The sequence below is a fragment of the Rhinolophus hipposideros genome (genome assembly GCF_964194185.1).
Source record: "Rhinolophus hipposideros genome assembly, chromosome: 11".
Classification (NCBI taxonomy): domain Eukaryota; kingdom Metazoa; phylum Chordata; class Mammalia; order Chiroptera; family Rhinolophidae; genus Rhinolophus; species Rhinolophus hipposideros.
In genome coordinates this window covers 29,896,686-29,924,585 of record NC_138057.1, presented here as the reverse complement: position 1 = coordinate 29,924,585, position 27,900 = coordinate 29,896,686, and the positions used below count along the sequence as shown (strand labels likewise).

At 42.8% G+C, this 27,900-nt stretch overlaps 1 long non-coding RNA gene across 2 annotated transcripts; it reads left to right on the top strand.

Moving 5' to 3' along the window:
• The first annotated feature begins 1,401 nt into the window (after nucleotides 1-1,401).
• On the top strand, nucleotides 1,402-10,248 carry LOC308505274. 2 transcript variants are annotated; one of them, XR_013994503.1, is made up of 5 exons: nucleotides 3,361-3,578; nucleotides 4,034-4,441; nucleotides 6,170-6,348; nucleotides 7,633-7,759; nucleotides 8,509-10,248. It is a non-coding gene; the product is annotated as an uncharacterized lncRNA (long non-coding RNA). The 2 variants fall into 2 exon arrangements; XR_013994502.1 differs by lacking the exon at nucleotides 7,633-7,759 and having other exon boundaries at nucleotides 1,402-3,578.
• The last annotated feature ends 17,652 nt before the right edge of the window (nucleotides 10,249-27,900 follow it).

The following is a 27,900-nucleotide window of genomic DNA, read 5'->3' as shown; positions in this document are numbered from 1 at the left end:
GGCCCATGGATCTGCTCCACATGTCTCCTGTCAGCCCACGGGACCCAGTGGTAACCCAGGTATGTGCTCATGTCTTTGGCGGAGGTAGAAGGCAAATGAGCCCAGCCGAGTAAGCCCATTGCAGTCCTGCCTGTGATGTTGGTTAGCTTCCTATGGCCCAAATCCCAGAGCCAGGCGTTGGAGGGCATTTCAAAGTTTCGTGGCAATGAGTGTGGATGTATTGGGTTACTGGGTAGAGAGTAAAGAGCTGAAACAGTAATGACAGAACCACAATTAAATCTCAGTTCTCTGGATTGCTTGCTGGCTGAGTGCTGAGTTTCCAGGGTGACTCGTGGCTGAACTCTGGGCTGGGGAAGAGCCCACCAGCCTTATTTTTACAGACTGAGCACTCTTCGTTCTCTACCAGTATAGTTGTATTTTTATCAAGTAATCAAGCTTGCATTTTCTATCTCCGGCTTGTGAATGGAGCTGACCTGCTCTCTTTAGGATATGCCAGGAAAGTAGGCCTATGTAAGGCATTAAGAGGAATTAATCTAAATGGGATCATTCGTTTTGGACATGTTTGCCTGTCAGCAAGATTTCTGATTGGCTGCCACGGGGATAAAATGTACAGGGTCCTGTGTGATCTCAAATACAGCTGTTTTTTATGGTCTCACTTAACTAATGTTCCCATAACCAAGTACAGCTGTACATCGCCTTAGCAAAACAGTGCCAGCCCCACATGCACTTTGGCTCTTGAGAAAGAAAGCTTTGTTTCCCTGTGTTCTGCATAGTCGTCATTAGCTCTACCAGCAGACAGACTTAAAGCTTTTCCACTTACTGTGACACCTCAGCTGTAATTTTAATTTCTTTGCGTTACAGTTACTGCCTTTTTAGGGGGTATGTATAGCTTGAAATCCTTCTAGCATTAACAAAAATATTTGCTAGCTGTGATAATTCTAATGTAATTCTTATTGCAAGCCCTTTCTCTGGAGGTTAGAGGATTTGTAAAAACTGCCTGACAGATTTCACAACATTTTAGTTCTTTTATGTCTGTTTGACATGAGAGCAATGTGATCCTTATCAGTTGGCTTTTGTTATGGTACTTTTGTTTAGTTCATCTAGAGAGAAATTGAGAAGAAGCACCCATTACAATAGCACATGTATTCTCAGAATACTTTATAAATTGCTAGTGGGTAATAATAGTGTATGAAAATGTGAAGCTCAGAATACAAAAATATGTAGGATTGAATGGGTCGGCCACCTCTCTATCTATCCGGTGTGAAATGAGGCTGAAATTCATGTTACTGTAAACAACTGGAGTAACCATATTGGAGCAGGACGTATATGCTGCAAGATAACAGTATGCTTTATTTTTGCCTTTAAGTCAAAGGATTGGAAATGAAACCATCTTTATTTCAGATATTAATCAGCCCCCTACACTTGAAGCTAACTGGAGATCCTGAGGCATTCACATCACATGAAGTAATGGGTTGGTTGCAAAACTCACTTGTACTACACACTCTGAGAATTCAGCTCCCCGTCATTGGAAGTGTTACGCAGTCTCTCGCCCGATGCGTTGTGTAGACATATAGCACTGACTGGTGGGGAGAATGATTCCTAATCTCTGAGGAGGCCGGCACTTCTCCATCAAGTGGGCTGGCAATTTACAAACCCTATGCTCCATCCTCAGAAGGTGCAGGTCTTCTGGAAGAAATGCAACTTCATCGGAGAAGCTGATACTAATGATGTATTGAGCACATACCCGTATCTATCGTGTATATCCAGCCTGGTAGGCTCCTTTGTGGCATTAATCTTATTTAACCTCCTCAAGAAATTAGCAAAGTATCATTCCTCCCTTTCATGGAGAGAATCTAAGTCGCAGAGAGGTTAAGTAAGTTTTGAATCACTCAAAGTTCTCAACGCGTGAAGACAAAAGAGGACTCTAAACCTTACCCAAACAAAACACAGATGTGTATGAAGCTCAAAAGACAGGTTAGGCAAAACTGTAGGGAGGAAAAGAAATTGGTGGTTGCCAAGGACTGGAGGTGGGGAGAGGATTGACAACAAAGAGGTATGAAGGAACATTTTGGGGGTGATGGAAATAGAGACCTTGGGGAAAAAGAGACCTTGGGGTTTCATTCAGATTGGTCTTCCCTATTGGACATGCACCTCCTCCTTTCTCCTTTCAATATTTTCTTCTTCATCTTTAGTTTTCAGAAGTTTGATAATTATATGTCTTAGCTTTGATTTCTTTGGGTTTATTTTGGGTTAACTTCTTGGCCTTGCACCAAATTTGGGAAAATTCTTTCTTAGAATACTCTTTTTTAACCCCGTACTCTTTCTTTTCTCCTTCTGGGACTTAAATGACAGAAATCGTTTGTTGTTACACAGGTCCTTGATCTTTTAAGTCTATTTTCTCTGCTCACATTGGGTAAATTCTATTGATCTACCGTCCAGAACACTGATTTGATTCTCTGTGATCTCCAGACTATTATTGAGCCCATTGACTTTTTTATTTTGGTTATTGTATTTTTCAGTTTTATAAGTCCCGTTTCTGGTGGCGGTGGTTCCAGTTTGCAGGCTTCTCCATTTACAAGTCCAGGATCTATGAGAGAGAAAAAGCAAACCCAGAGAATCTCCCCTGTGTAGTTCCTAAAAGGTGAAGCCCCTAACTAGTCTGTGTGCTTCTCAATATTTCATAGTCTTCTTATGATTTTTTGTTGCATTACGTCCATGGTTTTTAATTATACTTAGTCAGGAGGAGCAGGGAGAACGAAGTCATTTCCATCTTGTCCAGGACAAGAAGTCCTCCATTTTTCTTATAGATAGGAGAAAAGAATTGCTATGGGCAAGGGACTAGTTTGAAGTCAGGTATTGAAGGTCTAAAGGAATCCTGAAGGGAGGAAAGGGGGTTGAGAGCAGAGGTGGAATGGTTGGCCTCACACAGAAAAGGTTTCATCCATGAAGACTGAATTCCTGATTATAAGAGCAGAGGTGGCAGATTATAGAATTGTTTCAGCAAGGGGTTTTCCAGGTGGATTTGGTGTATGGAAAAGGGTGTGAGAGAATTGAAGATGCTAGAAAGAGGGTAATTCTACCCATTTGTCTGGGTCGACTAAGGAAGATAGTTGATGTCAAGAAGGAATTGACTGGCAAAATATTGAGGGATCTAGGAAGTGGATGGCTATAAAAGACTGAATAATGCCCCCCTACCCCTCGCCAGATGTCTGCAGCCTAAGCCCCAGAATCTGTGACTATGTTACCTCGCATGGCAAAAGGGACTTTGTAGTTGCTGTTATATTAAGGACCTTAAGATGGGGATGATAATCCTGGATTATCTGGATGGGCCCAACAGTAATTACAGGGTTGTCACAAGAGGGAGGTACGAGGGTCAGAGATAGAGAAGATGTGACGTTGGAAGGAGTGGGTGAAGTGATCTGCTTTGAAGACAGAGGCAGGAGCCAGAAGCCAAGATTCTGGAAGGTGGAAAAGGCAAGGAAACAGATTCTCCCCTAACGTCTCTATAAGGAACCAGCCCTGCTGACGCCTGACTGTAGCCCAGTGAGACTGATTTCAGACTTCTGTCCTCCAGAAAGGTAAGAAAAACATTTCTGTTTTCTTAAGCCACGAAACTTGCAGTAATGTGCTGTAGTATCAATGGGAGACTAAGACATAGCAGAAGGGAGGGTAAGAGAAAGCTTTCAAGGCCAGAAGCAGTGGTCGGGGGGGCTTTAGTTTGATTTCTACAGTTGGGATTCAAGTATTGCCAAGGTTTAGGATGTGGTTATAGGAGTGGAGTGAAGCTTCAAGTCATTTCACTGAATCATTTAACTATTTAGTTTTTTAGAGTTAATAATCTATATAGCCATAAAATTCACCCTTTTAAAATGTACAATCTAGTGGTTTTTATACATTCACAAGGTTATGCAGCTGTCACTACTATAGATAGAGTGTTTTGATTTAACAATGCTCCTTCTGTCTTCATATATTACAGCATTTAAACAAATAGTTGATTTTTTGTTTTCGTTTTTTGTGTTTTTTTTTGCTGCAGCTCCTGGAGAGACTGAAAGGCCTAAGGAGAATATTTTCTTTCTTTTCTTTTTTTTTTTAAAGATTTTATTGGGGAATACTGGGGAACAGTGTGTTTCTCCAGGGCCCATCAGCTCCAAGTCGTTGTCCTTCAATCTAGTTGTGAAGGGCACAGCTCAGCTCCAAGTCCAGTCGCCGTTTCCAATCTTTAGTTGCAGGAGACGCAACCCACCATCCCAGGCGGGAACTGAACCGGCAGTCTTGTTGTTGAGAGCTCGCTCTCTAACCAATTGAGCCATGCAGCCACCCCGGAGAGTATTTCCATGAGAATGCATGCTTGAGTATGAAGAATTCTTCTTAATTTACTCACCCATCTGAAAAGACTATACACTGGGACAAATGGAGACTTGCGTCCTGTTGGTTTGGCCAGGTTTGTGATTGTGGTGGTGGTCGCAATGGGTCTTTTCAGTGGAAGATAGATTACAAAGGGGGAAAGCACTCCTGCCACAAAGCTGCCCTTGAAGGTCGGGCCCAGGAGCCTGTGGGGGAATGTGACTCTCAGCTCCAGCAGCCACCGGGAGTCCAGCAGCACAGACCTTTTGCAGCAGCTCTTAGGAGAAAGATGGATCCCAGCTGACACACAGTGATGGGCTTTCACACCCTCCTGGCAGGTGTCCTTCGGGTTCCAATAGAGGTCAGTTCCCTCACTTCACTGCACCCTGGTTTCTTCTAGAAATATGGATGATCCAGTCCTCCTCTCTTTCCCTCTCAGCGGTCCTCTCCTCTCCTGGGTGAGTGCTCTTTTGCTCCAAGAGATTTTTCATAACTCATTAATTATTTAGAAGCAAACTTGACCTGACCTGAACTGATACGAGGCTGTGTATATTCTTTATCACATTTAGTATGAATATTCAAACATATCACTATAGAATATGCATGTGGGGAGTTAGATAATGTATAATATTAGGTAGGAAATTACCTTTATAAAATCCTAAAAATTCTGAACTCACACAAAGTAAATCTCTCTCCAAGGATTCCAGATAAGGGAGTGTGGACCTCTTTATTTCACACCCACTGCTCACCCCTTCCCCCTCACTTATCTCCTTGGTCCCTGTGATCTGCATGTAACAGCCTCCCTGAGCTTGCCACTCAGACTTATGCTCTCACTGGGCTAGGGACTCATGACATTTGTCTTAGTTTCGGGCACTAAATTAACATCACCAGGCTTGAGAGTTGCAGTCCTGCTGACCAGGGGCAAACACTTCTGCCAACTGAGGTTAACTGTGAACACTGCAGGGCCCCGAGGAGAGAAATAGTGGCACTGTGCCATTCTGGCGGCTGCCCATGGAAGGGCCAGGTGTCGCCAGAGGGTGGGAAGGCTCATTCGCAAGACAGAGTTGTGCTGCAGGCTGCTCCTGGCTTCCCGGTCTCCAGAGGGCAGGCAGGTTCTTCCCTGAGGCTGAAAAAGGGTAGGGCTAGACCTCCTGGATAGGGAGAAGCATTTCCTGTCGGCCCTGAGACAGAGATTTGGACTCTAGGGGAGGTGTTGTCCGAGGTCTGCAAGGCTGGAAATTGAAAAGTCTGCTTAGTCTATAGAATGCCCTGCATCAAGGCTTTGAGGCTGCCTCCTGTGGGCTCTCAATGTGTGACTTCACTGTGATACAATTATGAAGCTATTTATTTCATTTCCCCCCCAAAAATCACAGCCATAATAATTTCTGCATATTTTGGTAACAAAGAAAATGGCTATTGATGATGATAATAAAAACTGCTATTCATAAATGTGCAGCCTTTGTTGCCATTTATAAAAGAGACCTTGTATAGCAAGCTCATTAGTAGCTGAACTTTATTTTGTCAAAGGAAATGGAGTCAAGAGAGATTATGTTTCATCTTTAATATGGCTGTTCAACAACAATGCCATTATCCTGAGTTTCAGATGAATTTAATTGAACTTTAATGAACAAAATTAGTTGTTTTATGCAATTAGAATCCCATTTAAATGGCTTAGAAAATGAATAGAATGGGGAATGTGGTTGACTTGATTTTCCTCAAGACTGACTCTGTTGGCCTCTTTCTGCCTCTAGGTTTTCTCCCTCTACTGAATTAGAGACTAATGTGTTTAGAATTTAAGATTTTTGACTGCCTGTTTTTCCCCCAGGCCATAGAAAATACCTGAGACTTCCACGGAGGTGGGAGGCAAAGGGAACTGACCAGTGGGAACCAGCTTCAGAGAACTAAGGTAGAAACACTCTTATAGCCCAGTGTGGCCAGCCTGGCACACCTCAACTCCCTTCCTGTCGGATGAGAATGTGGATGTTGAACAGCATCTAACCAAAGGTAAGAAGGGATAATTTGGGTGCAAAGCTTCCCTCTACCACTCAATAACTTGGTCACTTGGTGTATGAGTCTTGGCATTGGAAGGAACTTCAGTTTCTCCGTCAGCACAATGAGAATATTAATGCCGATTTCTTTTTTTTTTTAAATTTATTGGGGTGACAATTGTTAGTGAAATTACATATATTTCAGGTGTACAATTCTGTATTACATCATCTATAAATCCCATTGTGTGTTCACCACCCAGGTCAGTTCTCCTTCCATCACCATATATTTGATCCCCCTTACCCTCATCTCCCACCCCCCACCCCCCTTACGCTCTGGTAGCCACTAAACTATGTTCTGTGTCTATGAGTTCTTGTTTCTCATTTGTTTGTCTTGTTCTTTTTTTGTTTTTGGTTTATATACCACATGTCAGTGAAATCATATGATTGTCTGCTTTTTCTGTCTGACTTACTTCGCTTAGCATTATATTCTCAAGATCCATCCATGTTGTCACAAATGCTCCTATATCATCTTTTCTTATTCGGTAGAATAGTATTCCATTGTGTATATATACCACAACTTCTTTATCCATTCATCTATCAAAGGACATTTTGGTTGTTTCCATGTCTTGTCCACCGTAAACAAAGGTGCAATGAACATAAGAGCACACGTGTCTTTATGGATAAATGTTTTCAACTTTTTTGGGTAGATACCCAGGAGAGCGATTGCTGGGTCATATGGTAATTCTATTCGTAATTTGTTGAGGAACCTCCACACTGCCTTCCATAACGAATGCCGATTTCTTAAGAGTGATGGTAAGCCCTCAGTGACAGAATATATGAAGTATTTGGCAAATTGCCTAGCTCAAGAAGTGTGAATTTTTACTGTTATTAGTATTACTGTTCTTCATCATCATCATCATCATCATCCTAATCATCTTCATCTTTATCTTCAATCTGACAACTTTTGGGGACCTTGATGTGATGAAGATCATGGAACTCCCCTAACTTAGCTTGGTGTTTCTGGTCAACAGTAAGGTTTCCTACTCGGCTGGAGGAAAGAGACAAGAAAAGGCCAATTTGCTTAGGGTGCTGGGAGGGTAGGCATTCTTCTTGGGGAGAGCAACAGAAGGTGGTAGGCTTGCAAGGTCAAGGTAACATGAAATTCCTGCAGAGGGTCACATAAAATTCTCATTAGTTCCCTTATCTGCCATGTGAGGAGATCCCTATGGAACTTTCTAGCTTTGAAGCGCTTACAATTCTGTAGCTACTGTCGACTTCTGTTTAATGGACCACATTCCAGTGATCCAGCCCTTGCCAAGAAATCCTCCTGACTTGCATCAGAATTGCTGAAGCTTCCTGCTGAGTGTTTCCTACCAGCATCGGTGTTGACTCAGTGCTAGAGCGTGGCTTCCTGAGACGCAGCAGAGGTGAGAATGAGGACCCATGGGATTTGGCACAGTCTTAGGAAACAGCCTTTCCTGTCCAGAGTAGCTCTTGACCTAGGTGAGATAAAGGAAAAATCAAAGGAAAGAATTATTCTTGTTCCCCTCAACCTCATCAGACTGAAGGTTTCAATGGGTTCTCAGTGAAAATTTTAGAAACAGTATTATTTTTTTTTTCCAAGTCAAGTTGTTGTCCTTTCAATCTTAGTTGTGGATGGTGCGGTTCAGCTTCAAGTTGTCTTTCAGTCTTAGTTGTGGAGGGCGCACCTCAGCTCTAGGTCCAGTTGCCGTTACTAGTTGCAGGGGCCACAGCCCACCATCCCTTGCAGGAGTCGAACCCACAACCTTATAGTTGAGAGGTTGCGCTCCAACAAACTGAGCCATCTGGGAGCTCAGTGGCAGCTCAAGGTGCCGTGTTCAATCTTAGTTGCAGAGGGCGCTGCCCACCATCCCTTGCGGGACTCAAGGTGATTGAGAGCCCACTGGCCCATGTGAGAATCGAACCGGCAGCCTTTAGAGTTAGGAACACGGAGCTCTAACCACCTGAGCCACCGGGCCGGCCCCCAGAAACAGTATTATTTTTAACTACAAGATGCTATTGCAATATTCCAGTCTCCTATCAAATGCTCCTCTGTTATTTCTGACAGTTCCCAAGGGGTATCTCAGATGTGATCATAAATAAATTCTCTTGGTTTCCACATGGTGACTACCATTTTGCTCTGTTCCTTCTCCAGAATAACTTCAGAAATGTCACCTGCCTGAGGGAGAGGGCCTTTCTTCTGTAACCTGTTGATAAAGTTGAAGCTGTCCCACAACGTACCCAGAAACCAGTGTGGATGATGACGCTGTTGTAATCACTGAGACGCAGTGACGTTGTTGTCCTGGCCTCACTGGCTGCACTTGGGGATTGCAGGGCTCAGACTGCCACCACGTTCTTAGCTGAGGTTGATGCCGCTGACGTGACCCTGTACCAACCCTGCTCATCTCTGATGCAGAAAGAATTGTCATCCCTCCCTGTGCCTCTTTCTGTCTTTGTACTTATCCCAAAATAGTGCAACTTCATGCTCTTAACCTCTCAAGGAGACTGTTTGTATACACTGCCCTTTGGGGGTGGGGGAGTGTTGTTTCTTGCAGTCTGTGCTTTCATGAGGGATTAGGGCTCCATAGGGCTTCATGTTGGAGGCTCTTAAGGATGTGAAGAACAAAAAGTCAGATTACTTCAGTCCTGCTGGTCTTACTGTAGGGATAAGAGGATGCAAAACTCAGCCACAAAGCTGAGCCTCATGGAAATGAACCTGGCTGGCAACAGGAATATTTTCTTGGGACCTGTTTGTCCTCTTGGGCCCTTGCCCTCTGTTCACTGGCCTTAACTTTTTATTGTTTTCCAGTATAATCCTCATCCCTTTTATTGAATAGTTTCGTATTATTTTAGTTTCAGGTGTACAAAACAATGTACTAGTTAAACATTAAATAAAACACTTATTATATTAGTATCTGATTAATACCCCTCACAAAGTGATAACCTCCCTCCCCCAGTCTACTACCCCTCTGACATCGTATGTAGCTGACTATAGTCCACTGACTATTCCCTATGCTGTACTCCACATCCTGTGAGCATATGTGTATATATATATTAAATTTTTCTATCATCTGCAACTACCTCTCGCACACTTCCTTCAAAGGCCTCCACTGCCACATGGCAGCCTTTGATTTTTTTTCAGCTTTTGCTCCCAGTACCACTGACTCTACCCAGATGCCCAGACCAAATCATAAGTAGAAAAGAAGTTTGATGAGGACATGGATTTTGGTCTCCTTTGTTTTGACGTTTCCCTAGAACTTAAAGGACTGGTTCTACCTCTTAATAAATGTCTAGCCTTGGGGCAAGTTACTTAGGCTTTCTGCTCTTTACTATTATTATTTTTTTAACCTTCAAAATAAGGATGATAATGTAAGGGTGACACTTAAGAAATCAGTAATATAGCTTATAGCTAGATTCACCTCATAGATTACTATTCAGCTGTTTTTCTCTTTGTTTCTCGCCATCACTGCTTGATTTAATGACTCGGCTTTGTCCCCTTCCTCCAGGCTACATATACTTCGCTAATCCAGTTAATCAGCACATCACTAACAGAAAAACAGTAATTCCTTAGTCCTCAGGCATCCAGGCGCCAGAATCCATTTTGTGACTCCCTTGCAGTTTTTACTGGTGAAGCATAAAGCTCCCAGCTGGCTGTGGTGGGGGAGCCCAGAGATAACATTATTTTGAAACAGACCAGACCCCCAGGAAGTGACATCAGCTCTTGGACCTGCCTGACCGACTCCCTCACTTCTCCCTGTTCTTCCCCCAACCTGTCTGCCTATAAAACCCCTTGATTGTCTTTGGCTTGGGGAAGATGGCATTTCTCAGGACAGCAGTCCACCATCTTCCCTGGCTGCCGGCATCTAGAATAAAGAAAATACTTTTTCTCCTCATCAACTCTTGCCTCTTGACTTTTTGGGTCTCGTGCAGCAAATAACACCGAACCTGGGTTCAGTAACAATAATCTCTAACTTATAGAGTGGTTATTAGAGTAAAATTAATATTTGTAAAACAATTATATTAGTATCTGATTATATGTTCAATAGAAGCATGTGTTAAGTAAAATTAAAAGATACTAAAGTATCTACGTGTAGTTGGTGTTCAGTAAATATTTGTTGAAATACATTTTTTTTAAAGTGTGGAACAATATTTACTTTATTAAGTATATTGTTTTCATGTAACTTTTTTTTTATTGGAGAATATTGGAGAACAGCGTGTTTCTCCAGGGCCCATCAGCTCCAAGTTGCTGTTTCCCAATCTAGCTGTGGAGGGCGCAGCCCAGCCCCAAGTCCAGTCGCCATTTTTCAATCTTTAGTTGTAGGGGGCACAGCCCTCCATCCCATGTGGGAACTGAACCGGCAACCTTGTTGTTGAGAGCCTGTGCTCCAATCAACTGAGCCATTTGGCCGCCCCTTCGGAAGATCAGCAGCAGCTCATTGTCCTCAATCTAGTTGTGGAGGGCGCAGCTCACTGGCCCATGTGGGAATCGAACCGGCAACACTGTTGTTTAGAGCTCGCGCTCCAAACAATTGAGCCAGCCAGCTGCCCGAAATACATTTCTTGAAGAATCAGATTGTCTTAATTGCTTTCCCTACCTGAGAACTCTTGCTCAGGCCACCTCACATTCCCCTTTAGCCTCTATTGACTGCCCTTGGATCAGGTTCTCACTCCAGGCCATTTGTTGGTCTAGGAATTTGGAGTTTTTGGGTTACCAGAAAAATGATTTATGTAGAAGCAAATCTCTTTTAAAAGAGGGCTCTGGAAGTGGTAGGTACTCTGGGGCATGCCTGAGTGGTCTGGTGAAGACCTCACACCATAATCAAAGTCATTCTTCCCCTCCAATGGCTGAGTTATTGTTTACAAATTTATGCACCTACTCTTTCCTCTTTCCCAGAAGAGTTCTCGGTTCTGACTGCTAAAACGTGGGTAGTGGTCTCTCCCATTGGCCGACCAAGTAGGCTCAGTCTTCTCTTCCTCTCTATGGTAAATCAAACTCTGAGACTCTTGTTACATAGCTCCTTTCTCTTTCTTCCTGTCATTTTTTGACCTTCTTTAGCTCAGGGACCTTTAGGTTCCAGAAAAGAGGCCGCCTCCACTGTGCACTACTGTGCATTCATACACATTTTGATGCAAAGATGCTCCCTCTCCGACCTAAAGGTATTTGGATTTTACGTTTTCCAGCTAAGATGTCATCTGAGAACCAGCGATAACATTACTGGGGCTGCCAATCAGATAACGAGTAGAGCTCTTTATTATTCTTTCCCTCTGGCTCCTAAGAGCGCTAAGTTCCACAAGAGGTCCTAAGTTATCAGGAAGGAAGTTTTTCAATTTAATTTTTTTCAGGAAGTTGGGTCCCTGAAGTCCCACAAGCTGAAATGGAGCAGTGGAGAGAGTTGACAAGGGAATCTCAATTATGTGAGTTGGCAGACCAGGTAATGAGGGCAGAAGTAAGGTCTATCAAGGGCCAGGAGGAAGAGAGGAAGGGATGAAGCTATTAGCTTAGACTGTGGCAGTCTGGGATGGCTGCTGTCTGGATGGCTAAATTGTTCTGGGAACTGGCATTTGATTACCCTCACCATGAAGCCTGTGAGACCCCTTGAGATCACTTTCATGCCCTTTAGGGCAGTGGTTCTCAATCAAACTACATGCCAGTATCACCTAGAGAGCTATTTAAAGGTATGGATTCTTGGTCCACACTCCAGACCTTATAAATCAGAACCTCTTGGTGTTGGAGTCTAGAAACCTTATGATTCTTTAAGCCTCTATAGATCATCCAGGTGTGGGACATCATGGGCCAATCTGGACAATATGCTGGAAATGGATCCAATCCTATTGGGTTGAATGCTATTCTAGATGAGTTATAAAAGCAGAAATATTGCCACTTGGAGGAAGCATGGACCAAAGGAAAAGCATCAGCTCTGACATTCCAAGACCTGGGTTTTAGTCTTATCTCTGACACTAAGCTGGACTACTCTGGATAAGCCATTCAACCCCTGTCAGCTTCAGGTTCCTCATTGGTAAAGTGGGAATAGCAACACCTGCCTTGTCTACTTTATGTAGTTGTTTCAGAAACCAAAGAGGATAAATACATGGAAGTGCTCGGAGAAAACAGTATTGAAACATATCATAAAGCTGTATGAAGAATAATGCTATTTATATTCTCTTCATGAATTTGTGATGAATCCTATGAAACAAACAACCCTGTATGAATGTCTTCTCTGATTCTGCCCCATGGACAAGTGAGACAAGTTTATATTTAAACTCTTTATAATTCTTTGGTCCCACCAACACCAACAAGAATCAATTACTAGCCAAGATATGGAAACAACCTAAGTTGTTTGAAGAATGGATAGAGAAGTTGTGACGCACACACACACTCACACACACACACACACCCACGATGGAATATTATTCAGCTATGAGAAAGAAGAAAATGCTTCCATTTGCAGTGATATGGATGGACTTTGAGGGCATTATGATAAGTTAAATTAAACCAGACAGAGAAAGACAACTACCACATGGTATGACTTATATATGGAATAAAAAAAGTCAAATTCATAGAAACAGAGTAGAAAACTCATTATCAGGGGCTAGGGAAGTGACAGAAATAGGTAGAGATGATAAGGTCTGAGGACCTAATATAAAACGTGACTATAGTTAATAACACTGTATTATATAATTGAAATTTTTCTAAGAGAGTGGAACTTAAATATTTTCACCAAAAATAAATAAATAAGGTGATGAATGTTAATAAGGTGAGTAATATTAATTAACTATTAGGATGGTGCAAAAATAATTGCAGTTTAAAAGGTTAAAAATAATTGCAAAAACCGCAATTACTATTACTTTTGCCCCAACCTAATAGATGGTGAGAATCCATTCACACTGTGTATCAAATCACCACATCATACAGTTTGAATATCTTACAATTTATTTGTCAATTGTATCTCAATAAAGCTGAAAAAAGAAAAAGAAGCAACTGTTGGACTCCCAGATGAAGATGAGAGAAATGAACACATACATTTACTTCTGTCCTTACCCTAAAGCTTAGTAAAATAAACTTTTTAATTACATAAAAACACAAAGACAAAGAAATGGGAATGAAGACGATATTATTTAAATGGCAGCTAGAAAAACAAAGGATGGCCAAAGATTTGGTAGACTTGAAAATGTTGAGTCCTAAGCTGGCAGTGGGCGAAAGCCAAGAAGCAATGCAACTTAACACACAGAACCCTCCTGTCCTTGCAAGGCTCAAGCATTAGTAATTCCATATACACCAAAACGTCAGATGAAGGTAGGGTTGAAAATGGAAAAATTGTTGAAAGATTGTGTAAGTAAAAGTTTTAAAACAATGCAATGGACACCCCAGAATTCCCCCAAGGCTCACGAATTGGTGATTACATATTTGTGTAGAAGTGGGGGTGAAAGTAGAACTGAAACTAGGAGGAACGTTCAAAGAGTATTTAAGGAGAGACCCTTTCTCAACCCCTTGCTTCAACGGGACTCTTTTCTGACCCAAAGGAAGACTGGAAGTGTGGTTTCTGGAAAGTGTAAGAACTATGGGCTAGAGGACAACAGGCACAATTGAGAGCAGAGCCATGTTGGATACAAGGGGATTAAATGAAAATTCACAAACTGGCTGAAACTCTGCCATCTTCCTTCACTTAGTTTCCAAAGTGCTGGCAACTAAGCTTATCTTCTACAGCCAGGAGAGCAGAATCTAGTCCAAGAGAAAAGATCTTAAGGTTCTCATATTGGAGAATTCCCCAATAAAATGGTCAGGACATTTTACCTAACAGGAAAGCCCAGACTTGTCAAAGCCTTCCCTTATGCACTGAGCTTCCCAATAAGTGTGTGTGTGTGTGTGATCACTAGAGCATCTAATATGAAAGGCAGAGAAAACCAAACAAACAAGAAAACTCAATTGGAGAAAATTGGCTCTACTTAGGGAAACTTAAAACAAACAAACAACCCACCCATACGTTCCCAAAAAGAAGAAGAAGCTACAAAAAAGAAATATTCAGAGAACTTAAAGGAGATTTTGAAAATTGGTATAAAGTTAAGTCTCTAAAAAACAGAGCAATACAAAAGACAAAAGAAAAGGCAAACAAAAAGATAGAGAACCAGTCCTGCTGGTTAAACATGCAAACAGTTGGAGTTCCAGAAAGAGGAAACCAAGGTGAAGAAATTGCTAGGGAAATAATTAAGAAAATTTCCCAAAACTTTCAGACAGGAATTTTAAATGATAAGGACCCACTGAGCACCCAGCACTTGGTGATGAAAAGAGAGCCATATAAAAGTCATCATTCTGGAATTTAAGAATTGTGGATACAAAAAGTAAGAGTTCATATAAGTTTCTGGATTTTATACAAATAATCAGTTATTAGAATGGCAGGAAACTTCAACAGCAATAATAGAATCTAGAGGACAAGAGAGTAAAGTGAAAAAATTATTTCTAACCTTGAATTCCATATCCAGCCAAACTATCAATTTAGCTCGAAACAAAGATAATTTCCAGACTTACAATCACTTAAGTAATTTATCTGTCATGTTGCCTTTTTCATAATGTTACTGGAGAATGGATTCTACCAAAATAACAGAATAAACCCAAAAGGGAAAGGTCTGTCCTGCTAATTATTCTTAGTTTCCTTCTTCAGTTCTTTCTCCATCCTTCTCTGTGTCTCAGGAGACTGGTCTCTATGTACTATATTACCTGGGTTCCTTTGCTGGCTGATTTACAATTGGATTTCGCCAGTAGAGACGCTGGTAGATCAGCTGGAAGGAACTGAGGTGATAACATTTATTCCCCATGCTTTCTCCTTACTGGGCCTCAGTTAGGTAGAGGCTGTATTCTACTTAAGACCATGACTTCCATTGGTTGACCCCTGTGCCATGGCTACAGCTCTTACTAGGTTCAGACAACAGTTTCTTCCCTTTGCTGTTATGGCTTTCTGCTGGTCAAGAAGAGGAAAACAATAGAATCTTTAATGTTCTTGAAGGTATTGAGGGAAGAGATACACAACTGGAAGGCAGATTTGGGTTGAATTAGTGTTAAGAGCATAAAAGCAAACAAATGAAAAAACAAACGATATGAATATTAAATTTAGGAAAAACAAAAAGTTGTGCTGGAAAGGAAAAGTAATTGTAGCATACTACTTGGCTCAGCTACAACACTTATTAGTCATAATAATGTAACTGAAATTGACCTAATCAAAATTACCGTATGACTCACAGTAGAAGAATAGAGGGAGACAAGAGATGATATTTTGGTTGGTGATAATTGGTGATTGTGGTGGTGGCAAATGAGATTTACATTCTCATCTTCCTCAGTGGGAAGTCAGTAAGTAATACTTAAGAATAGAAACTAAAGAAATAGCAGTATATAATATAGTAGAAATAATCTATAAGCAGATTAATTAGAGTAATCCCCAAAGAATCAACTGAAAGAGGTAAAAATATTTGCCTTTGGGGAAGGGAATAGTGAGGTAGAGATTTACTGGTTTTATTTTTTTAAACAAGTCATGTAGAACTAGTCTCTCTAAATTATAGTCAGGTATACAGATAAAAATAAAGCTGATTTTTCTTTAAAAGGGGGGAAAGCAACTAGCTTCCCAATTCTTTTTATTCTTACCGCAAATAGTGTAATTCCCTAAACTCCTATGCTGCCTTCCAGAAGAGCAGAACTCATAACAAAAAGGTCAAGGAGCAAGGAAGTAGAGAGGGTGGGAAAGCTTTGTGTGGGGTAGTACCCTATTAGGATGGCTAACTACCCACCAGTGACAGAGGCAGCAGAGGGAACCTATACCCAAGGAAACTCCAAGCAGAAATAATCAAAGGACCCAAGCAGAACCGCTAAACTGTTCTAGACATCAAGGGATAGCCGTAAAGGAAAGAGCCATGGAATTATACAGAAAGCCACATTCCTTAGCGGGGCCTCAAATCCGCTGCCAAGGTGGTGGCAGCTAAAACTCTAAACTGGGGCATGAACTCTTACATAATCGTTACCATCAGAGAGAATTATGGAAAGTTCTTTGGGAGAGGTGGAAGAACTTTTCTTAACAGTAAATTCTCAAAAAATATTTCATGTGGGGCTTTTATAGGAGACATTCAGTGATAGAGGTGACCAGGCCCTCAGTAACACCGCCTCAGGAAGTGGAGGGATGTGTTTGTTGCCTGCATTTTCTTTGACAGAAGCCCGAGGCAGAGAGTTTTGCAGGGGCTAAGGTAGGAGCTAGTAGCCTGGATGCGGGGCTTAAGCAGAGAGGTGCCCAGGAATGGCTGGCTGTGGGATTGACCGAGTATCAAAGACAGAAGCATATGTTTAAAAAAAATTGAGAAATGGGGACTGGTGTGACCAGAAAGTGAAGCAGATATTGGGAGCAGTTTTGCAGCCAGAAAAATAAATCAGGAAAGTAAGAAGCATCGTGTGGGTGTGAGGGTAGCCAGGGTATCTCAAGGTTGCCAGGAGAGGAATTGACCTAACATTTAGACAGACAGAGCTCTGCTTCCCCAGGTACTGGGAACGGACAGGGAAAGCCACAGGTACCTTGGAACCAGTTTCTGAATGTGTGACCCTTCGGTCCTGGGCATGAAGTGTGGGCCCCAGGGTTTTCTGGGCTTGATGACTGAGTAAGGGTGGCTGAATTGTGTCGTTTCCCTTCTCACTATGTTATACCCAGAGTATTCCACACTTGGCAGGAAAGTTGGTATACCTTTGCTGTGCTTGCATTTCAAAGGGAGACTTGAGAAAACAGAAAGACTTCTGGATTTACTAACCTTAAAGGTGCCATGGAAGCTAAGAGTAGGACAAGTTTATTCCAGTTTGGAAGTTGGAGAGGCTTCCTGGAGGACATGGCTTTGGATGTAAGGCTTGAATGATGGGGAGATGTTGACACTGGTGGAGGCATACATTGTCAAGCTCTCAAGGACAGGAAAGATAAGAGCAGGGGAGTAGTCAGGCATGGCCAGAGTGACAGCTGTTTGAAGGAAGCTGAGAGAAATGACTGAAAGCAAGACCAGGATATGGTTGGGAGGGTCTTGAATGACAGGGCAGGAGAGCAGCAGGCATCCCATGTACCAGCTCTCGTGGACAGTAGGAGGGCTATCGACTGAGAAGTAGGGGGGTAGAGGAGGTATGTGTGTCTTAGGAATGTTACTTCCCTCTCCTTGTGTCCATTGCCTAAATACCATTTCTAATCTTGGGCAGCCAGGCTGTAATCTCCTTAACAACTGCTAACATGACTGGAACTCCTACTATGAGTCAAGGCATTGTACCGGGTACCTTACATCTCCAGTCAGTGACGTAGGTACTGTTTTATTATGATTTTTTAGCAAGTGAAAGCTCATAAAAGTTGGGCGTTTTGCTCAAGGTCACATAGCTGGTAATGATGGCACTGGATTCAGAACCCAGCCCCGTGCTTTTTGTTCATTAATACTTCATGTCCTCCTCGAAGTAAAAAACCAGCCCTTCTTTTATATCCTTACTGAACCCACAGATCAGTACAGAGCAAGTGCTTGAGAGATTCCTCCTGGGCCCCTGACTGTCCGAGTAGGATGCTAGGAAGACCAGCCTGGCTCAGGCAAGGGGGACTTCTTCCCTGGAGATAGGCTGGGACTCAGTTGCTAGGGGTAGCAGTGATTCCTATCTCCCAGCCTGTTTTCCCTGCCCCGTCCCAAGCTCAGGAATCTCAGCTAGGACCCCTCGAAGTCCTATTTCTGGGGACAGGGCCCAGAAAGGCAAATGGGTGACTGCCTGTTCCAGGTGGGTTTGTGTGAAGGGCCCCTAGCTCTGTTCTTGGCTTCAAGACATCCAGTTAGATCAGGACTAGGCCATGCTAATGCCCTTTAACAAGAAAGGGGACTGCTCTTGGGGCTGTGGCCTCTGCAGCTCTAAGTAGAGACTGGCTGAGGTTCCTGGCATGGCCAAGGGTGTCTATCAGGGGAGACGATGGCCCTGAGATGTTCTGCTCTGAGTTCTGGAGTCAGGGTGGGGTGGGAGGCAGTGATTCAGATTCCTCATGGGAATTCATATTCCCGCACAGGAAGCCTGGCCACAGGCTTATCAGCCTTACCAGTCAGGGAGTCGGCAATTAGATTGGCTTTCTCCCCATTTCATATTATGGTGTCTAACATTTCATTACTAGAAATCTATATACTTTCTGCCTTTTGGAATGTCCTAGTAAAATGTGGATCCCCCTGGCATAGACTATATTTTAAGTACCTATTACCTGATTTCTCAGCTAGGAATATTTGAGTGAGAAAATTACAGGAAACCTACAGTAAGAACTTTAAAGGGATAGAATGGAGGTAGGTTGGTGGAACTGGGTAACTAACAGCAAGAGGAATGGAAGAGGGACACTGAATGGAGAGTTTTGAGGCACTTAGGAATAGCTCTATATAACCATGTCAGGAAGGACAGGTTCTAGAGTTTGAATAAAACACAACAGTCATTAAAATAAATTATCGAGTGAGGAATAGGTAGGGAATTCATTTATCCCTCCAGCTATGCACCCACCCACCCATCCATCCATTCTTCAAACAGATAACAAGGGCCTACTTTGTACCTAGTCCTGGACCAGGTGCTATAAGACTTAGACAATTTAGACATGCTTTCTTCCTCTCTAGGAATTTTAGTCTGGAGAAGAGATAAGTAGATGTAAAAATGACCTCCAAACAAGATAGTAAGTGTTAATGCTCACCAGACAAGGAGAAATAAAGCACTCTAGGAGTCCAAAGGTAGGCAAGCCCAAGGACACTGGGCAAAGCTTCCTGGAGAAGGTGGCATCTGAGCTGGGCCTTGAAAAGTGGGTGGGATCCCAGCACATGCAGCTAATACAGGACATCTGGACATAGGAAGGAAATAGGAAAGGAAAGGAGATGGAATTGCAGGATACATCGGGGAACAAGGAAGTGGCCTGTGTGGCTTCACAGAGCTTGTGAAGAAAAGATTGGAGATAAAGCTAGAAGGGCCCCAGACTTGACTCTCAGGAGCCCTGGGGCTTTGGCTTAGGGTGTACTCTGTCCCCAGAAGTAGGGTTGCTTTGCTGTTATGCCCCGAGAAGCTTGCGGAGGGCTAATCATGGTGGGCAGAGCTTTGTGAGACAGTGTGATGGAAAGGGCGGAGGGAAGGGTGCTAGAGTCAGACAGGCCTGAGTGTGATTCCAGCTTGTCTTTTTGCTATGCTGAGAAATTTAGAGTCAATTACTTGGTTTCCTACATCTTCAGTTAAAAAAAAAAATGCTCTAAAACTCTGTTTCTTAAACGAAACCATTTAACATAAGCAGGCCTCAGATGTTTTCAGAACCTTCTAATACTGGAGGTTGTGCCCCATGGTATTCTCCACATCAAATTATTTTTAGTCCTTGAGTTCCAGAGGGGTCAGAAGCAGGGTCTGTTTCAACTCTCCTGTGCCCTGCCTACCACAGAGTGGGCACGTCTCTCTGGTTGGTGGAGGCTGAGTGTAGTGGAAGTGACACTAATAGCAGGGGACCAAGTGATTTGTGGATCTTAGTTCAATCTTACAGGAGGGATTGAGCCTAGGCTGGGGCAGCCCCACATTGAAAACTGGCTCAGGATGACCTACAAGAAGTATACAATCAGGGCACCAGAGGTTTATAACAGTGAAAAATTGGAAACAACCTACATGTCCAAGAGGCGATTGATAAATTATGGAACAGGCATGCTCTGAAATACCGTGGGACCATGGTGTCGATCTAAGTTTATGAAGTAATATCTTTATAAAATAGTCAGTTAATAAGTATATTTTAAGTATTAATAGTATAGTATTAGCCTATTACAAACATGTATATGTTCCCTTCTATTACAATTAATAAATATCTATTATCCTATAAAGACCTATCACTGTACTTGTGCACAAACTCATATTCATTCAACCTCCTCTAGGGCTTGGGTCCAGTAGTTCTCTCCTCTTTTCATCATTATCATTTCCTTCTTCTCTTCTGGATTATTACCATCACCTTAAAAATGTGCATACTATGACTCATCCAGAAAACAAATAAAATATACAACCTTTCTTGACTCCTCCATTTCCTACCAGTTACAGTATGATTTTTTGACTTCCCTTCATAGGAACAGTTTTAGAAACAGTTATATATATTCGCTTCTATTTCCTTTTCACTCATTCTCTCTTAAATTCACTCTGATGATTTTTTTTGTTCCTGCCACTCCACCAAAACTACTCTTGCGAAGTAATGAATGCCAAATTTGGCTCTACATCGTCAATGAAATGGTCAATTTCCTCTTTTCATCTTCTTCAACCTTTCAGCAGCATTTGTTACAGCTGATCGTGCCTGCTTGTAACACGTCTTTATTTACCTTTTGGGACATCAAACTCTCCCGGTTTGCTTCTTATCTCTTTGGCTACTCTTTCTTGGATAATAGTACAGATTCCTTTATTTACTATACCTTTTAATGTTACTTTGCCCTGGACCTTTTCTCTTTTCGTTTTCTTTTTTTAACTTTTCTTTTTGTTAGTTTCAGCTGTACAAAGCCACATAATAGTTAGACATTTAAAACCCTCATAAAGTGATAACCCACCCCCCAAGCTACTACCCCTCTGACATCTTGTATAGCTGATACAATACCATCGACTATCTTCCCTATGTTATACTCCACAGCCCATGACTATATACACCGATATATTTAGTTATAGTTGACGTTCAATATTATTCTATTTCCTCTCTTCAGGTGTGTAGCACATTGGTCACGTATCTACACCGTGTAAGTCCAGGGCCCATCTGTTACCATATACATCTTTACAACATTGTTGATTATATTCCCCATACTGTATTAACTATCAATTTATATTACTTAATGCTTTCAGCTTTTTCACCCTGACCCCATCCCCATTCCCATCTATCACCCCGATAGATCTAGTACCTATCTGGCACCATACCTAGTTATTACAATATTGTTGACTATATTCGTTATGCTATAACCTATATCCCCATGACTACTGTATAACACCCAATTTGTATTTCTTGATCCCTTCCCCTTTCACCCATTCTAACCTCCCCTCCCATCTGAAAGAAGTCCCTCTAAGAGTCCTTGTAATACTGGTTTTGTGGTGATGAACTCCTTCAGCTTTTTCACGTCTGGGAAGCTCCTTCGCAGCCTTGCTGGGTAGAGCAGTCTTGGTTGTATGTCTTTGCTTTTCATCACTTGGAGTATTTCCTGCCACTCCCTTCTTGCCTGTAGTTTCTGTTGAGAAATCAGCTGCCAGTCTTACAGGGGCTCCCTTGTAGGTAACTCAGTGCTTTGCTCTTGCTGCTTTTAAGATTCCCTTTTTGTATTTTACCTTTGGCGTTTTAATTATGATGTGTCTTGGTGTGGGCCTCTTTGGGTTTGTCTTGTTTGGGACTCTCTGTGCTTCCTGGGTTTGTATGTCCGTTTCCTTTACCAGGTTAAGGAAGTTTTCTGTCATTATTTCTTCAAATAGATTTTCAATTCCCTGCTCTCTCTCTTCTCCTTCTGATACCCCTATAATGTGAATGTTGGTACACTTGATATGGTCCCGGAGACCCCTTTAACTCTCCTCAATTTTTTGGATTTTTTTTTTTCTTTTTACTGTTCTGGTTGAGTGTTTTCTGCTACCTGATCTTCTACATCGCTGGTTGGATCCTCTGCTTTATCTAATCTACTGTGGATTCCCTGTAATATAGTCTTCGTTTCCATTATTGTATCCTTTATTTCTGACTGGTTCTTTTTCATGGTTTCCATCTCCATTTTTATGAAATCATTGAGTATTCTTATAACCAGTGTTTGGAACTCTGTGTTTGATAGATTGCTTATTTCCATTTTGCTTAGTTCTTTTTCTGGAGCATTATTCTGTTCTTTCATTTGGTACATATTTCTTTGTCTCCCCATTTTGGCTGCCTCCCTGTGTTTGTTTCTATGCATTAGGTGAGGCTGCTATGTCTTCCAGTCTTAGTAGAGTGGCCTTATATAGTAGGTGTGCTGTGGGGTTCAGTGGTACAGTCTTTCTGGTCCCCTGAGCCACACTCTCCAGGTCTGTCCCTTGTGTGGATTGTGTGTGCCCTCCTCTTGTACCGAAAATAAGACCTAGCTGGACAATCAGCTCTAATGCATCTTTTGGAGCAAAAATTAATGTAAGACCCGCTCTTATATTATATAAGACCTGGTCTTATATTATAGTAAAATAAGACCGGGTCTTATATTAATGTTTGCTCCAAAAGACCCTTTAGAGCTGATAGTCTGGCTAGGTCTTATTTTCGGGAAAACACTGTAGTTGAACCTTGGTTGATAATTGCACATCAATGTGAGGGACTGACCCTTGGGCTCACTGGTTGTGAGGACTGGCGTTAACTACAGTGGAAGAGTTGTTGTGCAGGGGCTGATCCTATGGAGCAGGATCTGCCTCAGCAGGACTCTGCTGCCTGCCCAATCTGCCCCTTGGGTGTTTCATGCTTGGAGACAGCTAGGTGATGCTGCAGCTCATTTTGAAGCTGGTGACTGGGGGTGCCAGCCCAAGACCACATTGGAGGGGATCCACTGTAGGTCTACTTCAGCCACAGCCCAGGCCCCACCAGGAGCCACCTAGTGGGAGTGCGGGGACAGAGGCCCAGAGAGCAGTTTCCAGGCTCTCGGCCTCACGTAGAAAAGTTCTGGCTCGGTTATCAGATGGCTAGCTGCTGTGTCTGGGTGGCCATCAGCTGTTACCTGTTAACCATTAGCCACTAATATAATTGCCATGGCTACACTGGCAAGGGGGTTGTTGGTTGGTTGGCAGAGAAGCAGACAGCAGATTACCGATGGTGCTGATCGTGTGGATCTTACTTCCTGTGTCTCGCCCTACCGGCCACCAGCGAGACTGGTACAGGAAGACCCCTTGTTGGGGTACTGACAGATGTTTGCTTCTTGTGTCTCGACCAGCCGCCATCGAGAATATGGTGGTATGACTCCCCTATCTATGGCTCCGTTGTTGTTCCTTTTTGGTCTCACCGTATCCTGAGTTCTTGTGTGGGGAGTGAGAGCTGAGTCCCGACATTACAAGGAGCCAGAAAGAAATCTGCAGATGGCTACCATCTGTGTTGTGCTTGGAAGCACCTTTGAGAGGCCAAGCAGTGAACCAAGGGCAGCTGCCGCTAGTGCCGGCTTAGGGCTGCTCAGCCAGAGGACACATTCAAGCCAGATGCTGCTTATCTGCATTCCGTGAGCCTTTGAGAGACCCTAGGAAAGTGCAGCTTGAAACAAGGTAAGCCGCCACTAAAAGCAGCCTGGGTGTGCCAGAAAGTTGGGTGAGGCCAGGTCTCAAATCGCTAGGGTAGAGCGAACAAACAGCAGAGACTCAGAAATGGAGGCCACCTGTGTTCACACACCGGGAAGGGGGAAGACTCTGCAAAGAAACAGTGGCCTCCACCAGCTCCCTCATCCAGGAGAAAGCCATCTCTCCAGCCCCCGTCCCAAGCCAGACAACTCAATTCCCCACCATTTGTCCCTGTCACCTTTCCAGCTGCTGCCCCAGTGCTGGAGCTCAGAGCGAGTGATTCCACTGGTGGGTAAGTCCGCGTGCAGTCCCTTTAAGAGGAGCACCTGTGAGTGCAGCCACACTGTGTCACTCAGTCATAATCTCCATTGTGTTTCACAACCAGAAATTATGGGGATTTCTCTCGCTGGCACTGGAACTCTGGGCTGGGGTAGGTTTGGCATCTCTCCTTTAGGGGGTCAGGGGGGGACCCCCACAGCCGAAATAGCTCTCCCAATCCTTAATGGTCACATGCAAGTGTGGGACCAGCCTGTGCTGCATCTCTGACCTTCGTACCAGTCCGAAGGTGGCTTCTTCTGCAACTCCTTAGTTGTAGGGCTTCAGATCAGCTTGATTTTAGGCAATTCTCAATAATGGTTGTTTTGTAGATTAATTGTAATGTTGATGTTGTGAGAGAAGGTAAACCCAGCATTTACCCATTGTGCCATCTTGTTTGTCCTCGAGGCCATTCTTTTTATGGGATCACTGTGCTCCTGCAGCAGCGAGAGACAGGCAAAGTTGCTTTTTCTTCTCTTTTCTATACACTCTGTAGAGGATCTCATTCAGGCTGATGGTTTTAAACACCATGTATACACTGTAAATTCCAAAGTGATATCTCCAGTCTCAACCCATCTCTGCTTGCATGTTTAATAGGTATCTGAAACTTAAGTTCCCCAAATGGAACTTTTGGTATTCTCTGCATCTGCCCCTCCATAATCCACAACTCATAATGCTCCCCTCTATCTGCTTAGGTCATCCTGACTCCTGTTCCCCTCATATCCCATAGCAGTGCATCAGCCAATCCTGAGATCTGCTCGCTGCCAGCAACCCCTTAAAACATTTCCTGTACCTGACTACTTCTCATTACCCCACAATTTTCCTAGTCTAAGCTACCAATATCACTGTCTTTCTTGTCCGACCTCGTCTAACTGCCTCCTCTCTCCTTTTCTCTGCATAGCAGTCGGACTCGTCCTTTAAAGACAATGCATTGCTGCTTATAGCTCTCCAGTGGCCTCTATCACACGGAATAAACTGAGAGTCCCCACTGAGCCCACAAGGCGCTGGGCTCTGGCCCCACTACATCTCCCACCTCATTTCCCATCTTTTTCCTCCTGACCACAGCTCTTCACCTATACAGTCTCTTTGCTGTTCCTTGATCATGCCCAGAACATGCTTGCTTAGGATTTTTTGCATTTTCTTTTCCCCCTGCTTAAAAGTCTTTTTCTCAGATTTCCTGCTGAGTCTGCTTTCTCGGTTTCTTTAGGTTACTTTCAAATATTTCTTAATCAAAGAGGTATTTTCTGACCTCTCATTCATAAGATAATGTTCCTTCTTTGTGTTGTGTTATGTCTCCTACCATTACCTATTATGTATAGGTGTAGGAGTTGTGCCCAATTTCTGGGGAGATCATTCATATTAATTGCAGCGTGATTGGCTACAGTGCACAGTCTTCATAATTTTATATGGCACACATTATAGCGTAAATCTGTTTATTTGTTTATTTTTTGACCCTCCCCCACACTGTAATGTAAGCTCCTTCAGGACAGGGACTTAGAATATTCCAGTATGTGGAACAGGACCTACAACATAGCAGATGATAAACATTATTTGATATATGAACTAATATGTGCTTGGTGTATGCATGTGTTTATATGGATGCATGGGAGAAAAAGTCTAAAAAGAAATCTACCAAATGTTGATAGTATTTATATCTGAAAAATGGAATTACTTGTGATTTCTCACTGTCTTCTTTATCCTTTCCTTAGGGAGTGGATATTTTAATAAGAATATATTATTTTGACAAAAATGAAGATATTTTGGAATCAGGTAAACCTTAAACTAAACTCTGGTTCCGTTCTGTTGTTTTGTGACCTTTGCATACTTAATACCATCTCTGTATCTCTTTAAAAATGGAGATACTATCTAGTTCATTGGGCTGTTGTAGAGGATTAAATAACATGTATGTTGAAGCACCTGCCTGATCATAAGCCTTTAGTAACAGTACTGCCTCTCTTCCTCTTATTGTTTTTATTGTTTCTTTGAGGGGGAAGAGATCACTGAGATGTCAGTAAAGACCCCCAAGCCTTCAGGGACAAATGGGTCTACCCGAGGTGTCCTTCCCTGATGGTGGGCTGAAGGGAGTGTGGCCCACAACCAAGACAGTTCAATAGGTGAGTTAATGAAGGAGAAGCCAGGGAAGTGCCATTCACACTTTAATGAAGACCTGTTATTAGTAGGATTTTAAGTCTTTTAAGACTTCTAGACACTTATCTGATTTCGTATGAATTATAGCACTAATATGGGCAGGAAGACAAGGGAAAGATCCTATCCTGTATTCTTTCCTGGCCTGGGAATAGTGGAAACCCAGGAGAAAGAATGACTGAGGTACTGAGGGCACACAGTGGGAGCTCTAGGGTCTGCTGGAGGGAAGAAAAACTGCAAGACAGCCTGAGTGTGTCGGAAGCTCAGTATGTCCACCCTGGGCTAAAGGCCGGAGCCAGAAGAATGTCTTTACCTTGGCCCAGAGACTTCAGGAGCACAAGCTCCAATCTCATTGTGCCATCCTTTCACTCAAACAGCTGAGGGCAGATTTGCTAGTCATAGATTTATGGTGATATTTATCTAGGTCAAATTCAAGTTCATGTCCATCACAATGATGAACTTCATTGCACCCCTCCTGGCTTCCCGGAAAGCCCACCAAGGAATGTCTCAGCCAATGGCTCAGTTGTAAACTCTGATAACACTTCTGGCCTGAATCCTGCTACCCACCACCATAGGAAGCTCAGTTAAATTAATTTAGAGTGAAACCTGAAGATCCTACTTTCTCTCCTTTAAAACTAAAACAAGCTTTAAGTAGGCAGCTCTGGCCCATCCTCATCTAAGCAGAAAATGTCCCAAGACCACAAACAGAAGAATAGCAACAAGGAGACCAAAGATGGTTATTGGCTAAAGGTTCTAATTGACCAAGTGTCTTCACATCCAAAAAGATATCTCTTCCCAAGCCTTGAACCCCAAATGTTTCTCCTCGGGCATAATTAAAGGCAGATAAAACCTTTGTTTCTGGTTCACCAAGAGGCACTCCCAGGGATCCTGCAGTCTTTTGAATGCTTTTCCTGTTAAAAAGGAGAGAGGGCAAAGAAATGAGTTTTTCCTTTGTGGGACTCCAGCCCAAGTATACTAGAAATGTCTATCATATCCATACCTCTTTCTAAGAGAAACTGCCCTACCTTAGTACCAAGCTTTAACCCAGTGTTAATACTTCTACCCCAGCTGCAGCCGATTAATTCAAGGACAGGTAAACATTGGCTGGCCAATGACCTAGGAGGTGGTATGGTGCTAGAGACTCTGCCCCAACAGGAAAGAGCGAGGTCCATGAGATTTTGCCCTCAAGAATTTGAAATAAAGAAAACCTAAGGCTGAAAGTATGCATCTCGCAAGCCAAGAGGGGTCATTAACCAGCTGAAGTTGGGAAAAACCAAAATGATGAGAAAGCAAAAAGCGTAATATAGAGAAGATATATCTCCTCTATCTCTATCTCTGTCTCTGTCTCTATCATCGTTATATCTATAGATATAAAAAGTGTTGAGGCTGTTCCTGGATCTTTAGAAGAGGAGTGGATATGAGGAGACATAAACACTGTTACTGGTGATCAGTTGTTCTCAGTGGAACTGTTTGTGGTTTTGGTAGTTTCATAGTCATAATTCTGAGCAACTCCATAAATTGACTTGCAGTAGAGAGGCGGAAGCTAGTTTTGCCAGAACTTTTTATTCTCCAACAGTACATAGAAGAGGTGGTGTCAGTGTCCCCCTGGGGCTTCAATGTTCCAGCAACATGACTAGCACATTGTTAGTGTTCAGAATCAGTCTTGGCAGCCATGCTCTTCACCTGCTCATCTTTGGTCAGCCATAATGCTGTTTTCCATTGAGCCCCTTTGAGGCTCACGCGAAGATAATATTAGAGTTAGTTTCCATTTTCCCTGTTTGGTTTCATGTATATTTGGTCTATATTGAATCACAGCCCTACAATTAGATAGGCACATTCTCC